This window comes from Pteropus medius, unplaced genomic scaffold (genome assembly GCF_902729225.1).
Source record: "Pteropus medius unplaced genomic scaffold, Ma_sr-lr_union100, whole genome shotgun sequence".
NCBI lineage: Eukaryota > Metazoa > Chordata > Mammalia > Chiroptera > Pteropodidae > Pteropus > Pteropus medius.
The window spans coordinates 31,183,422-31,196,850 of NW_024347791.1; the positions used below are offsets into that span (position 1 = coordinate 31,183,422).

The 13,429-nt window shown below is 32.9% G+C and overlaps 1 pseudogene; it reads right to left on the minus strand.

Moving 5' to 3' along the window:
• The window catches only part of LOC120615154 (60S ribosomal protein L37a-like), a 30,823-nt pseudogene that overhangs the window by 962 nt on the left and 16,432 nt on the right, over nucleotides 1-13,429 (minus strand).

Consider the following 13,429-nt stretch of genomic DNA (forward strand, 5'->3'; position numbering starts at 1 on the left):
TTGAATGATTAAGAGCTTTCTCCCTGGGCTTGGAAATAAGATAGAGATGCTCACTATCACCATTTTTATTCATCATGGTATAGGAAGTCATAGCCAATAAAATAAGAAAATTAAAATGTATAAAGATTGCAAAAAAGATATATAATTGCCATAGTTAGAAAGTAATGTTGAAGGTTCTTTTATTCAGAAGATACCAAATAAAGATTTTTTTTCTCTTTTTTTGGGGGATGAGGGCTCTTATAATTTTTTTTTTCAGTTTTATTGAGGTATAATTGACACATACAATTATAAGGTATTTAAAGTGTACAGCATGATGATTCATTCAATATACATATACACTGTGAAAGAATTTCCCCCATCAAGTAATTTAAAACTTTGATTATCTCATATATTTACATTGTTTTTAGTGAAAATATATTCTCAGGAAATTTTAATTATATAATACAGTGTTATTAACTATAGCCATCATGTTTTATAGTAATTCTCAGAACTTATTCAACTTATAATTAGGAGTTTGCATCTTTTTACCCTCATCTCCCTAATTTCAATACCCACCAGTCCCTGATAATCACTCTTCTATGTTTTTAAGAGTTCTATTTTTGTTACTTACTTGTTTGCTTTTGCATTGTTTTAGATTCTACAAATTGGTGAAACTTTTTAGTAACTTGTCTTCCTTTGTCTGGCTTGTTTCACTTAGTATAATGCCCTCCAGGTTCACCCTTGCAACAGGTTCACCCTTGTTGCAAATTACAGGATTTCTTTCTTTTTTTTAAGGCTGAATAATACATACATATACGTACATATATATATATACACACACACATATCACATTTCTGTATATATCATACTTTGTGATATATGATATATACATGTATCATATTTATCATATATATTTTGTGATATGTCTATCTAGCTATACCATATTTTCCTGACACATTCATCCGTTGACACTTAGGTTATTTCCATTCCATCACTATTGTGAATAGCAAAGACTGTCTATCAAGTAAATTTTCATGAAATTTACCTTGACTCTGTCTCACAGGGAATATTCTAGAGAGTATAAGTAACATATCAGAATTGTCTAATCGAAATCAAGGTAATTGGAGTATTTATATCTCTGACCTCTTGGAAAGGGATGCCCCTGGTGGATGTAATTTCCACAGTTGTAGCTCTACTTGCATCCACACAAAGTGAGCTCTGAAACCTCGAAGGCAATCCTCTGATGGGGTTGCAGAAAGTGTCATCATATTGAGAGTCGATGTGAATTAAAAAAATAAGGAGAATCAATTACATATGAAAGGAAAACTGGCCAAAATGACTTTTTTTCAATTTATTTAGGTGTTTTCAAATTTCTTTTCATAACGTATTTTGTCTATGTACAGTTTATTCCCTTGTTGTGAGGTTAGATTTATTCTTTTGTGTTTGATGTTTTCTGGTGTATTTAAAATAGTACCTATTTTTAAAAAAATTTTGTTGTCTTTTTTTAAATAAACTATACATATAAAATTAATTTTTACATATTTATCTTTCTTTCATCAAATCTGATCAATTCAGCTATTAATTAAAACAAATTACCTGTATATTATTTGAATTCCTAGATAACTTATCTGCATCCCGGAACAAAGCTAAAATAGAAAAAGAAAATCTAGGAAACTGCAATAGGAAAAATACTATGCTAAATTACTATGATTTAAAAATAAGTCTTACACCTTTCTCCTTCTACTTAGTTTTTATTCCACACTACCTCTTAGGTAATCAAATTGTTGTACACAGCCCCATCTGCTTTCACCAACTGGATATCTAATGTTTTTTTCATGCCTCTGACTTTCTGTCCCCCAGCCTCATGGTTAGCATTAAAATGTATCACTTTAAGGACATATTATATGAGATAGTATTCATGAGTATTCATGAGTTATCCTTTCAGAAATTGCCTGTAAAGTCACTATCTTAATCTTACAATACAGTCATGAACCTCTTAATAATTGGGATACATTCTGAGAAATGCATCCTTTGGGAACTTACAGAGTGTATTTACAAAAAACTTGATCAGTATAACCTGCTACTATAATTGTATGTCCTATATGTATATATGACCGGAAGCACAGTAGGTTAAAACCAGCATCACCACAAACAACTGAATAATTGTAGTGTAAGCTCAGACAGTTGGCTTTTCTTTTTGTAATGTCTGATTTAAGATTTCATTGTCAAGGCATCCACTTTAAACAGATACAGACTAGATAAAGAGCCATGCTTCTTCCTCCCACTGAGGCTCCTTTGTTTTAGAAATTCTCGTTGATTTTATTTTATTTTAAATTTGCTTAATTATGTTTTAAATTTATCAGTAAAGAGCTAGTCCAAGAAACACTAGGCTCCACCCTCAGCCATAATAAACCCAGAACATGCATTTGCTCTACCTGTGTGCTCCCAGGCATGCCTCATGAGCTCCAAGGCCTGTAAATAATAAGCTCTCTTTTCTTCAAAGTTTCCTAATGGTTGTTGCTGAATGATGTCTACCACAGGGTAGATTCACCAGGGCCTAGGTGAGCACTCCTCAGACATTTTTAGCCCATGTTATCAATTGGCTGAGATAGTCATAAAACATAAAGTGTTGCACTGTGATGTTACTACAGCTACTATGTGACTAGGCAATAGGAAATTTTCAGCTCCATTGTAATCTTATGAGAGCACCGTCATATGCAGTCATCATATGACTACAGTGGGAATTTCTGTTTCTGGGGTAAAAGATGGGAAAAATTTGGTTGAGGGGATTTTTTGAGTTTTTTCTGATTGTCTTTCTTAAACACTAATTTTTCTTCTTTTGCTCTCAGCTAAAATAGACAAAAAGTTTGTATTTTAGTTTGTATGTTATATCAAAAAGAACATTCTTCTGACTGAACTTTGGCATAGAAGTTGCTGTCAGTCAACTGTATTGAGGAGTTTTGAACATCTTTCACTGATGTCAAGAGTTTAGAACATGAAAAATATCTGAAACCATGCGAGCTTACACTTATAGAATTTGAAAAATAGTTCTTTTCAGTTAGTATCTATGAATGAGTATTATTTAATACATAATCATAAGCACATTTTTTGATATCCTCAGGATGTAGACAAAAAGCAAAACGGTAAATGCTGGTAAGGTTCAAGTCTGCTGTCATTTCTAATTATCTGGTCTTTTGATTGATCTTTAAATTTTCCCACTTTGCCTTTAGTATCGTAACAGTAGCTTGACATTTCTTGATAAGAAAATTTGTAAGATATAAATGGTTTACTAAATTTTATTGTTCATTAGATATGCTTTTACAATAAAATGAAAGAATAATTTTTTCATAAGTTATTCTAACAATTGACATTTATGGCAATATCTTTATGGATTCAAAAGGGAATTTGCTATAGTCTTATAAGTCTAAGAAGTCAAGAATAAAAACTTAAATTTTACATTTATTATGCTATTATGTTTTTATTGACATTCAAAAGAAAGAATGTATCAAATATCTTAGAGTAGTGTACTTTTTCATTGTATGCAACTGGAGCTGCAGATTACTTTTTATAATGGGTCTTAAAGTTATCGTAATATAAATTAATTTCTTTAGGCATTATGACAAGAGAAAAAATATCTTGTTTAGAAAGATAATGTAGTAGTCCTTGAGTGTATAAAAAATCTAGAGTCTAAAAAAGAAGATGGTACAACAGAGAAAAGTTTAAATTTCTTTGGAATTAAAAAGACGACACACAGAGAGAAGGATAGAAGAAAACTCAACAGATGACAAGAGGATGAGGTTGTATTTTGTGTGATAAGAACAGGAAGTAAAAAATTCACAGTGGTAAGATGGTTAAATTAACTAGAGAGGGGGGCTTATAATTCACACTTAAATTGCTAGATTTCCTGTGGTGTACTTATCCCGCTACACCTTCAGTGAAGTCTGCTATTTGCACAGAGACTGAGAGTGTGTGTATGAGTGTGGATGTATGTTAGCTTATATATGTATGTGGAAATATCTGTGTATGTATTAAATGAATAGATTACATAATTCCTTTGCTTATGCCTACTGAGAAAAAAAAAAGATAATTAAATACACTGAAGTAAATTAAAAGAAGCATAAACCTGAAGGTCACCAATGAGCTTGGAAGTCACCAAGTAGCATAGAATCTTAAATTTTGCAGAGATCTTAGGATGCTACATGAATATTCACAAGCAAGAAAATGGATGCTTCAGCCAACTTTTTTAAGATCTGAATGGAAATAGTGACCATAGCTGACATAAACATGTTTGACTAACCCCTTTAGCAGCTTGTTTTGTTTTTCTCTTCATAGTTTATTGATGCCGAATCTTTAAAACTATCAATGGAAATTTAGACATGCAAGTAAATGATAATAGTTTTCTATAGGAAAATAAAATTGTCTATTAAACAACTTCATCTGACTGTCCTGTGAAGTGATACTCTAGACCCTTGTAGGTGCAAAGTTTATCTACATGCTATAACAAAGAAACTCAATACCTCAGTTATTAATGCAAAATAAGTTTACTTCTTACTTACATATGGTCCCATCACTGTGTATGTGGTGGATATGGTGGTGGTGATCATGGTGGTGTACTGTTTCACTTGTTTATTCAAAATCCTGAGATTATGAAGGCTTTGCCAATTTTAAGCATTTGACTCCAAAAATAATCAATGTCCATTCAGCAGGAGTAGGAAGAATTGAATCATTAGTGAAAGTTTATCATCTAGACCTATAAAATATCAACCTCTTATCACAGATGATTTGCAAATATTTTTTTTCCATTACGTAGGTTGCCTTTTCATTTTGTTGATGATTTCCTTTACTATATAAAAACATTTTAGTTTGAAATAGTTCCACTTGTTTATTTTTGCTTATGTCACCTTTGCTTTTGGTCTCAACTTCAAAAAAACATCACCAACACTAATGTCAAAGAGCTTTCTGAGTGTTTTTTCCTAGGAATTTTAAGTTTTCAGGTTTTATGTTTGAATCTTTAATACATTTTGAGTTAATTTTTGTGTATGGTATAAGATATTGATTTTATGTCCACCAAAATGTAGGTTAGTGAAATGGATTTAAGAAATTGAGACATCATAACTTATATGGAAGTTTTATTAACAATAGACCATTTTATAAACACCATGTACTTCATATATTTCTCCCAAATCTTGTTAATCTTTATGCTTTCCAGATTAAGTACCAATCTCTGTAGGTCACAATTTGTCATAAATTAGTCTGAAAGGTATATTTTCAACATATACGTAATTAGTAGATTTATAATGAATGAGGTAAGCATTAATGGCATATATTGATTGTACAATATACAGTTAAAAGAAATATCGGTATATTTAGGATTGTAGAAACCGATATTTCCAGAATGTTAGTAGCTGAGAGAAGTTAGATGTAACAAAAGAAAGAAAACAAATTTATCTTTTTTGTTGTTTATGGTTATGATATTATTATTATATGAGAATAATATTTAAAAAATCTGTTTAGTATTCTTTCTATTGTCTTATTAAAAGTTTTTTAAAAACCTTATATCTGCATGTCAGTGGAGGATACATAGTATATCTGTATGGTGATGCTACTGATATTTTAACAGTCTAAAATTTAAATATTTGAATGAATGTTTCTTCTAAATATGCATTCAAATGATGTTGCTATTTCTAGAAACGTATTCTTTGAATTGCCTTTCAAATCTCTTACTCATTCTTCGAACATCCTAAATGGTGATAAATAATTATGCCTTGAGAGTAGATTTTAAATTAGGTAAAAACAGATGTCATTTTAAACATAGAGAATAAGATGGGTTACCAAATCGGACAGTACAATTTGTGGTCAAAAAATAAAATGTGAATATATAGTTTTGAAACTGTTTTTTTCATTTGCTTTATAAATCTATTCCCAAAGTAGATATTATAAAGAGGGTTTCCATATATGGCAACGTAACCAAAGTAAAATACTTGGCCTCTTAAGGCAGTCATTTCAAAGGACAAAACTCATTGGTTGTGTTTGAAATTCAAATGTTCTCATTTAGAACCAGAATAGATACCTTACACAAATAAGAATATAACTTTTATTTTTCTTTAACAAGTGCCTTTTTTTTAGACTTACCTAGGGATGAGCTAGGTTTGTAAGATTAAAAATGTAATAAAAGAATAAGACATAACTATTTAATGATTTATGTCTTATATAAATATTGAATGTAAGATGTTCTTTAAGTTAAGCACTCATGCATTAAATGAATAAGTAACTATTAAGTGCCTGATTACTAAGTAAAATCTTATGTGTGTGGTATATTTTAAATAAGAAAAAAAAAGTGCTAATAATATTTGTGGACTTAGTGGAGTTTACATTTTAGTGGAGAAAGGCCAAAAATACACATTATATTAAAAAAATAATAAGAAGAAGAATAATTATTATTGGCCAAAGGAGGTATAAAAAATTAAATAAGTAGTTAAGGTCAGCCTTGCTGACAAGAGACATGTGAGTAAAGACTTAGAGGAGGTAATCAAAGAATCAATAGGGATATCTTTAGAAAGCATACTCAAGGCAGAGAAACGAGCCAATTTCAAATCCATAAGACTAGAGCATGCTTTTTATGTTAATAAATATAGCAAGGAGGCTCATGTAGCTAAAGATAAATAAGTGGTCAGGGAAGTAATACAACATAGGAATAGTTAGCTTATAACTTACTTGAAGGGTGATTCAAAGTAGAGGAGTAACATAACCTACTTTCTTTTTTAAAGGGTCATTCTGAGTCCTGGTTTGAACACAGACCACAGAAGAACAAGATTAGAATCATCAAAAACAGTTATTGAAGTCAGAGATAATGGTGGCTGAGATAAAGGTAAGCAGCAGTGGAAGTAGTGAGAAATGCTCACTATAAATATAAATTTGGGAATTATTGCAATATCTGTGATATCAAAATTTATGATACTGGGTAAGATCAGCAAGGATAAGAGTGCAGATAGAAAATAGGGCCTAGGACTTAGACATGTGGCACTAAAGACCCCAACCTAAGATAGGGAAAAAGAGGTGGCAGCAGCATTGTAAGCTGAAAATTAGTGTTGAGTCAAGTAGGAGAATATCAGATAGAGGGTGTTGTCCTGGAAGCCAAGGAGAAAAAGTATGTCCAGCAGAAGAGAGTGATTAGCTTAGGCAAAGGCTGCTACCCATTTGTCCCCATTTTTCCAAGACAGTCTAGTCTATCATCACGTCTTTGTATAAGTGAAAATAATGTTTCCTTCTATTCTCAGCAAAGTCTCAATTTTGATGACAAATCATATGATCATGTATATATAATCAAATAAAATGAAGACAAGGAAAGAAAATAAGAAATTCTTGGAGATACGTCATTAAGAACTAGAGGGAGAATGGGATATTTTCAATAAGTGAAGGGACTGGCTTTATAAAGAAACATGAATAGTTCATTTGTGGTAAAATACATAAAGGAGAATATGGAAAGAGATGCTGAGAAGTAGGTAGATGTAATGGTGGTGTTCTATAAATGTTTGCTTCAGATTGCTTTCATGTTCTCAGTGAAGTCAAAAGCAAAGTTATACATTGAGTGAGAGGGCAGAGAAGGTGTGGATTTGAGCAAAAAGAGAATAAGGTATTAAATAGCTTTTAAGAGCAGGGGTTGGCCACTTACTCCCCACAGGCCAACTGTCTACTTCAAGTTTTATTAAAATATAGTCACACTCACTTATTTACATATCATATTTGGCTTTTTCAATTTCACTGACAGAATTGAGTAATCAGAACAGAATCTGTATGGCCTTCAAGCCAAAAATATTTACTACTTGGCCCTTTAAAAATACATTTAGCAACCCCTGTCCTAGAAAAATCAGAGTGACTAGAACGGACAAATAACATGAATGCACACAGAATGCAATTTATTTAAGGTTTAAGTCATAAATGCAAATAAAACCACTCATATGGTTTTTTTCAACCGTATTCATCTGCACAGATACAGGTGTGAAGTAGGTCAAGCATTGAATTAAACTTGGGTATCGTTTTGGCAGCTGAGAACAGCCAAGTGATAGACGAACAAGAAAATCTAAGCCATATACAAAGAAATGATTATGGTGATTGATTATTAAATTCCAGTTTGTTAAGGACAGGAGAGAGGGCATTGAAGAGAAAGGGAAATGATTGAAAAATCAATTAGAGATCTCAGTGGAGTGAAAAGATTGTTGGAACCAGATGGGAAAGAGCTAACATGAAAAATGGCAGTTGGTGGTATTGAGATTCATGGAATTGACATTTTTAAGGAGCTGTGGGTATTGGTACTAAGTTCTAGAGTCTGATCATGGGGAGGAATAGTTGAGGAAGGGTAAAGAATAAGATAATTAAAGGAGCACATTTTAAGAAATTGAGAAGTTAAGTCATGGTAAGTGTTATCTATGTATTTATTTAAATCACCAAAAATATGGCAGAGTGTCAGGAACTTAAGTAACTGAGAAATGGAGGTAGGTTCACAGATATTATCAGCTATGTTATAAGATTAGAGAGAATACTATCTGAATAAAAAGCTAGTAGAACAGTGCAGAGGCTGTGGGAGAAAAAAAAAACAAGGTTCAAGAGGTTAGCTGAGAAAGCAGTGTCTTCAGAGAGAATCCGTTTTCTATCTGAGCAAAAATGTGAAGGGAAGAGTAGAAATGAGCTTAGAGCAAATGCACTGGGTGCACCTACACAACCAAAAGAAAAGTTTTTTAAAACAGATTTTGATGATTAGGGTTTTCTTCTCTATATCTTAAAAAGATGACTTTAAAATAAATGTAAGACTATTGAACACTTGGACACATGCAATGATTTGAAACAAATTCTGCAATAGAATATTATAAATCTATAAAGTCTTATTATAAATCTTATAAAGTCTTACATTTGTTTTCCCATGAATATTGAATTAATCAGGGAATTTAAGAAATATTGATTGTATTTTTGAGATTATGTTTTAAGAAGGAATTTGACAAACAAGAGTACTTCAAAGTCAGAAAGGCTAGAGAGGCAAAAGAAAAATAAAGATATCATAGTTTTCTTAAAATATTTAAAATATAACCATGTAGAGATGGAGCTAACTTAATTTATGTTTTTCAGAGAGGCAGGAATAGGATCATAATTAAAAATTATAAGAAAAGAGTAATTATCTCATAATATTATAAAAGATTTTACAATTACAACTGTTTGGCAAAGTAGAGGTCGCTTTAGGAGATAATAAATTTAATTGTTATTATTTGAAGAATTTATTTGAAGTTGATTTTTAAGTGATGTAAAAGAAGGAATTTTGGCATTTTGCAAGTGTTTGAATACATGATTCCTAAGAGAGTTTTTAAATATTCAGATAATGAGTGTCATTTGTCCAATGTAGCTATATATTTAACTATTTTTTTTCTAGCTTCTGCATGTTTATTACTGAGCAGATAGGTTTATAGATTATTCTTGAAGTAGTGCAACATTTTTATATTTGTCGTCATATGTGGACAATAATATTTAAGTGTGGCATTTTTTTTCTAGAGAAATTTACCTTTGGTAGTTCTCTTGTATCTCTGTTTTTTGTTTTGTTTTGTTTTTGTTTTTTTACTATTGTACATGAATTTTCTATGACCGAAAAAAATCAAATTTAAACAATATTGTCAAAATTTGTACCTGGAGCTACTGATTGACTTTCTATATGCTTCCATTATGAATCTGCTAAAGACATTAATTCTTACACTCAGAGTTGGTTGGATTAGGAACTTTATTTTGTGTCAAATCAGAGAATTACATTTAATCTGAGTCAGAATTCAATCATTAAAGTGTACCAAATAAAGGTCTAAGCCAAATGAAGCAAACGTGAGAAATATTATAAAAGATATTAGGATTTTGCTATAAACCCCTGAAATTAAAATTCTTCTGTGAAATTTATTTTGTTAAATATTGTGTGTGTGTGTGTGTGTGTGTGTGCATGCTTTGCTATCCTGGCAGCTTTGAGAGATAACCAATCTTTACAGGGTACCAGAAGTGCTGAAGCAGCAAGAGAGAGGCTCTCAGTGAAAAGATAAAACTTATGGATCAAGTAGATAACGAGATTAAGTGAGGGCTTAAAGGGAAAGTAGTAGGCAATATGCTCCCAAATTGAAAGGCTTTTTAAAGTACAGGTTTTATTTCTAAGTCTGGAAAACTCAAAGCAGTTTTGCTCCCTTCAGTTGCAGAGGTAATAACAGAATGGGACGTAAGCCATTTCAGGCTAACCTTATTCATTTTGAGAAAGGCACATGTCTGTGTTCTATGAATGTTGTAGACTAAACTGTTAGAAGAATGCCTGCTGAATACATAGAAGCATAGGAATAGATGCTGTAATGCTTCAGGGAATTAAGACATTTTCATGATCTGGTAAACTATAGTCCTCAAGATCAGCGTAAATTTACAAAAGAGAAAAGCTCAGACTTTAAGGAAAGTTCTCAGGCTTATGCCTATCATGACATGGTTTAATAATTTATTTTATGTCAAAAGCTAAATGTAATTCTATATCTGAAGACAACACTAAAAAATTCTTCTATTTACAACTTCAGTATTTTTTATTTTTAATAATTAGTGTTTAGATTTTCAGTCAGGATGGAAAAATAGGTAAACTCTGTGCTCACTTCATCCTAGGACCACATCAAAATTACATCAAAGTAAACTATAGAACAATCGCCATTGAGAATCACCTGAAGACTGGTTGAACAGAAGTCTTATAACTAAGGATATAAAGAAGAAGCCATGTCTCGATCGGTAGGAGGGGCAGAGGTATAGAATGGTCTTGTCCCACACCTATGTTTGGAAGCTGAGATTTGGGTAGGATATCACAGCTGCAGAAATCCCTTCTGAGGAGTGAGGGGTCACATACCCACACTGGGCTCCCTATCTCAGAGCACCAGTACCAGAAAGGAGTCTCCACAATCTGGCTGTGGAAATCGGCAAGGGTTCCATCTGGGTGAAACAGAGGAATGTTATAGACACAAGCATCCTCTTAAAGAGCTGGATCACAGACTCACTTGCTCACAAACACTTAACCTAAGCTCTAGCAACAGGATAGCAACTTGAAAAGTTTCAGGGATATATGAGGAGGAACTGAATTGTCTGGCTCCAGGGTGAGGACTGGAGAGGAAGCTTTGAAGTCCAGGTCTAAAGTGCTGGCAGGTGCCATTGTCCCATTGTTAAGCCCTCCCTCCACCCAGTCTGCAAGTACAGGTGGCCACTAACTCTGAGTCTCCTTCAACCTGGGTAACACATCTTGCCCCACCCAGGTGATTCTCTGAGACCTGGCCCCACCCAACTGTCTGAACAGAATATTTTTCAGTGGCTATTCTACACAAGTGGCCAGCCTCAGCCCACACTGTAGACTTTCCTAAAATTTTTCAAAGGTCCAAAAATCTCAAAGAAGCAGTAGCTGGACTCAGCATGCCTTATGTCTCTTGCTAAGTGGCCTAAGCCTAGCACTAGTGGTAGCCAGCCTTGATTTGTAGCATAGCCTCTCCCATGTGCCTTGAAGCCCAACACAGGCACTACAAAATTTAGATCACTTTGTAATTCCTATCAAGTGGCCCTGGGCTGGGCACAGGTAACGACTGACCTGGGCCTGCACTGGAGACCTTCCCAACAGGCCCTAGAATCAATACAACTGGTGGCTGGCCCCAGGAAACACAAGAGAACCTCAATTAGCTCCACAAATGACATACCCAATGGGTAGACTTAACAGGCGCCAGGGCCCCACTAAAGTGAATCCCTCTCTGTGAGGTCAGCCCTCACAAAATAGCTTGTCCACTATAATCATGGAAAGTTCTCACAACCAGTCAGCATGAAGGTCAATCTCACACTGACATGCCAATAGCAATCAGGCTCAAAGACAACAAGAAGGCACACATGAAGTTAAATATGGGACAGCCCTGGAGCACCTGACTCAGGTGACCTCCTGACAACACACTGAGTCCCACACAACATCTACTACATGAGGCCACCCTACTAAGATTAGGAGATGTAGCAATTTACATAATACATAAAAATTAAAACCTGGAAACAGCCAAAATGAGGAGAAAAAGAAATACGTCCCAAATGAAAGAAAAGGACAAAACTCCAGAAAAATAAATGAAATGGAGGAAAGCAATCTATCAAATATAGAACCAAAACACTGGTCATAAGGATGATCAACGAAGAGTGGATAAACTCAGTGAGAAATTACAGAAAGAGATACAAACTTAGAAAAGAACCAGTCAGAAATAAAGAATACAATAAGTGAAATGAAAAATACATTAGATGGAATCAATAGCACATTATATAAAGCACATCATTGAATCAGCAATTTCATCAAGATAACAGAAACAGCCAAAGGGTTAAAGAAGTACAGATTGGTAGTTGATAGATGGTCACAGGGATGGAGAGCACAGCATAGGGAATGTAGTTAGCATTAACGTATTGGCTATGTGGAGAGTCAGAGGAGAGAAAGAGCAATTAGGAGATTGTTTTATAAACTATATAAATATCTAACCAATGTACTGTATACTGGAAACTAATAAAATAAATTTAAAAAAGAAAGGAAACAGCCAAAAAAAATAAGCAACAATGAAAAAAAATGAGGTTAGTTTAATGGACCACATCAAGCATAATAACATTTAGATCATAAGGGTATGAAAATGAAAAAAAGAGCAAGAGTTTGAAAATCTATTTGAAGAAATAATGATTGAAAACTTGAAGAGAGAAACTTAAAAGCAGCAAGAGAATAGCAGTGAGTTACATATGAACTCACCTTGGGAGCCTTCCCTCCTCATTAATTTTTTTGGAAGAATTTGAGAAGAATAAGTGTTCATTCTTCTTTACCAGTAAAATTTCACATATGAAGCCATCTGATTCAGGACTTATTTATTTATTTATTTGTGTATTTGTTTATTTATTTATTTATTCCTTCCTTCCTTCACTCATTCATTCATTCGTTTGTTTGTTTGTTTGTTTGTTTGTTTGTTTATATTGCTCATTTGATTTCATTAGGAGTTATTTGTCAGTTCATACTTTCTGTATCTTTTTGATTTAGTCATGAAGATTGTATATTTCTAGGAACTTATACATTTCTTCTAGGTTGTCCAATTTGTTGGCATATAAATGTTCATAGTATTTTCTTATAGTGCTTTGTATTTTCTGGTGTCAGTTGTCACTTCTCTTTCATTTCTGATTTTACTTATTTAGGTCCTCTCTCTTTTTTTCTTGATGTGTCTGGTTAAAGTTTATCGATTTTGTTTATCTTTTCAAAGAACCAACTCTTGGTTTCATTGATCTTTCGTATTTTTTTAGACTATTTTATTTTTGCTCTAATTTTTATTCACTTAGGTCTTTGTTTACAGTTCTTTTTTCTTGTTCTATAAGTGTAGGATTAGATTATCTAAGATTTTTCTTGTTTTTTTTTTTTTTTGAGGTA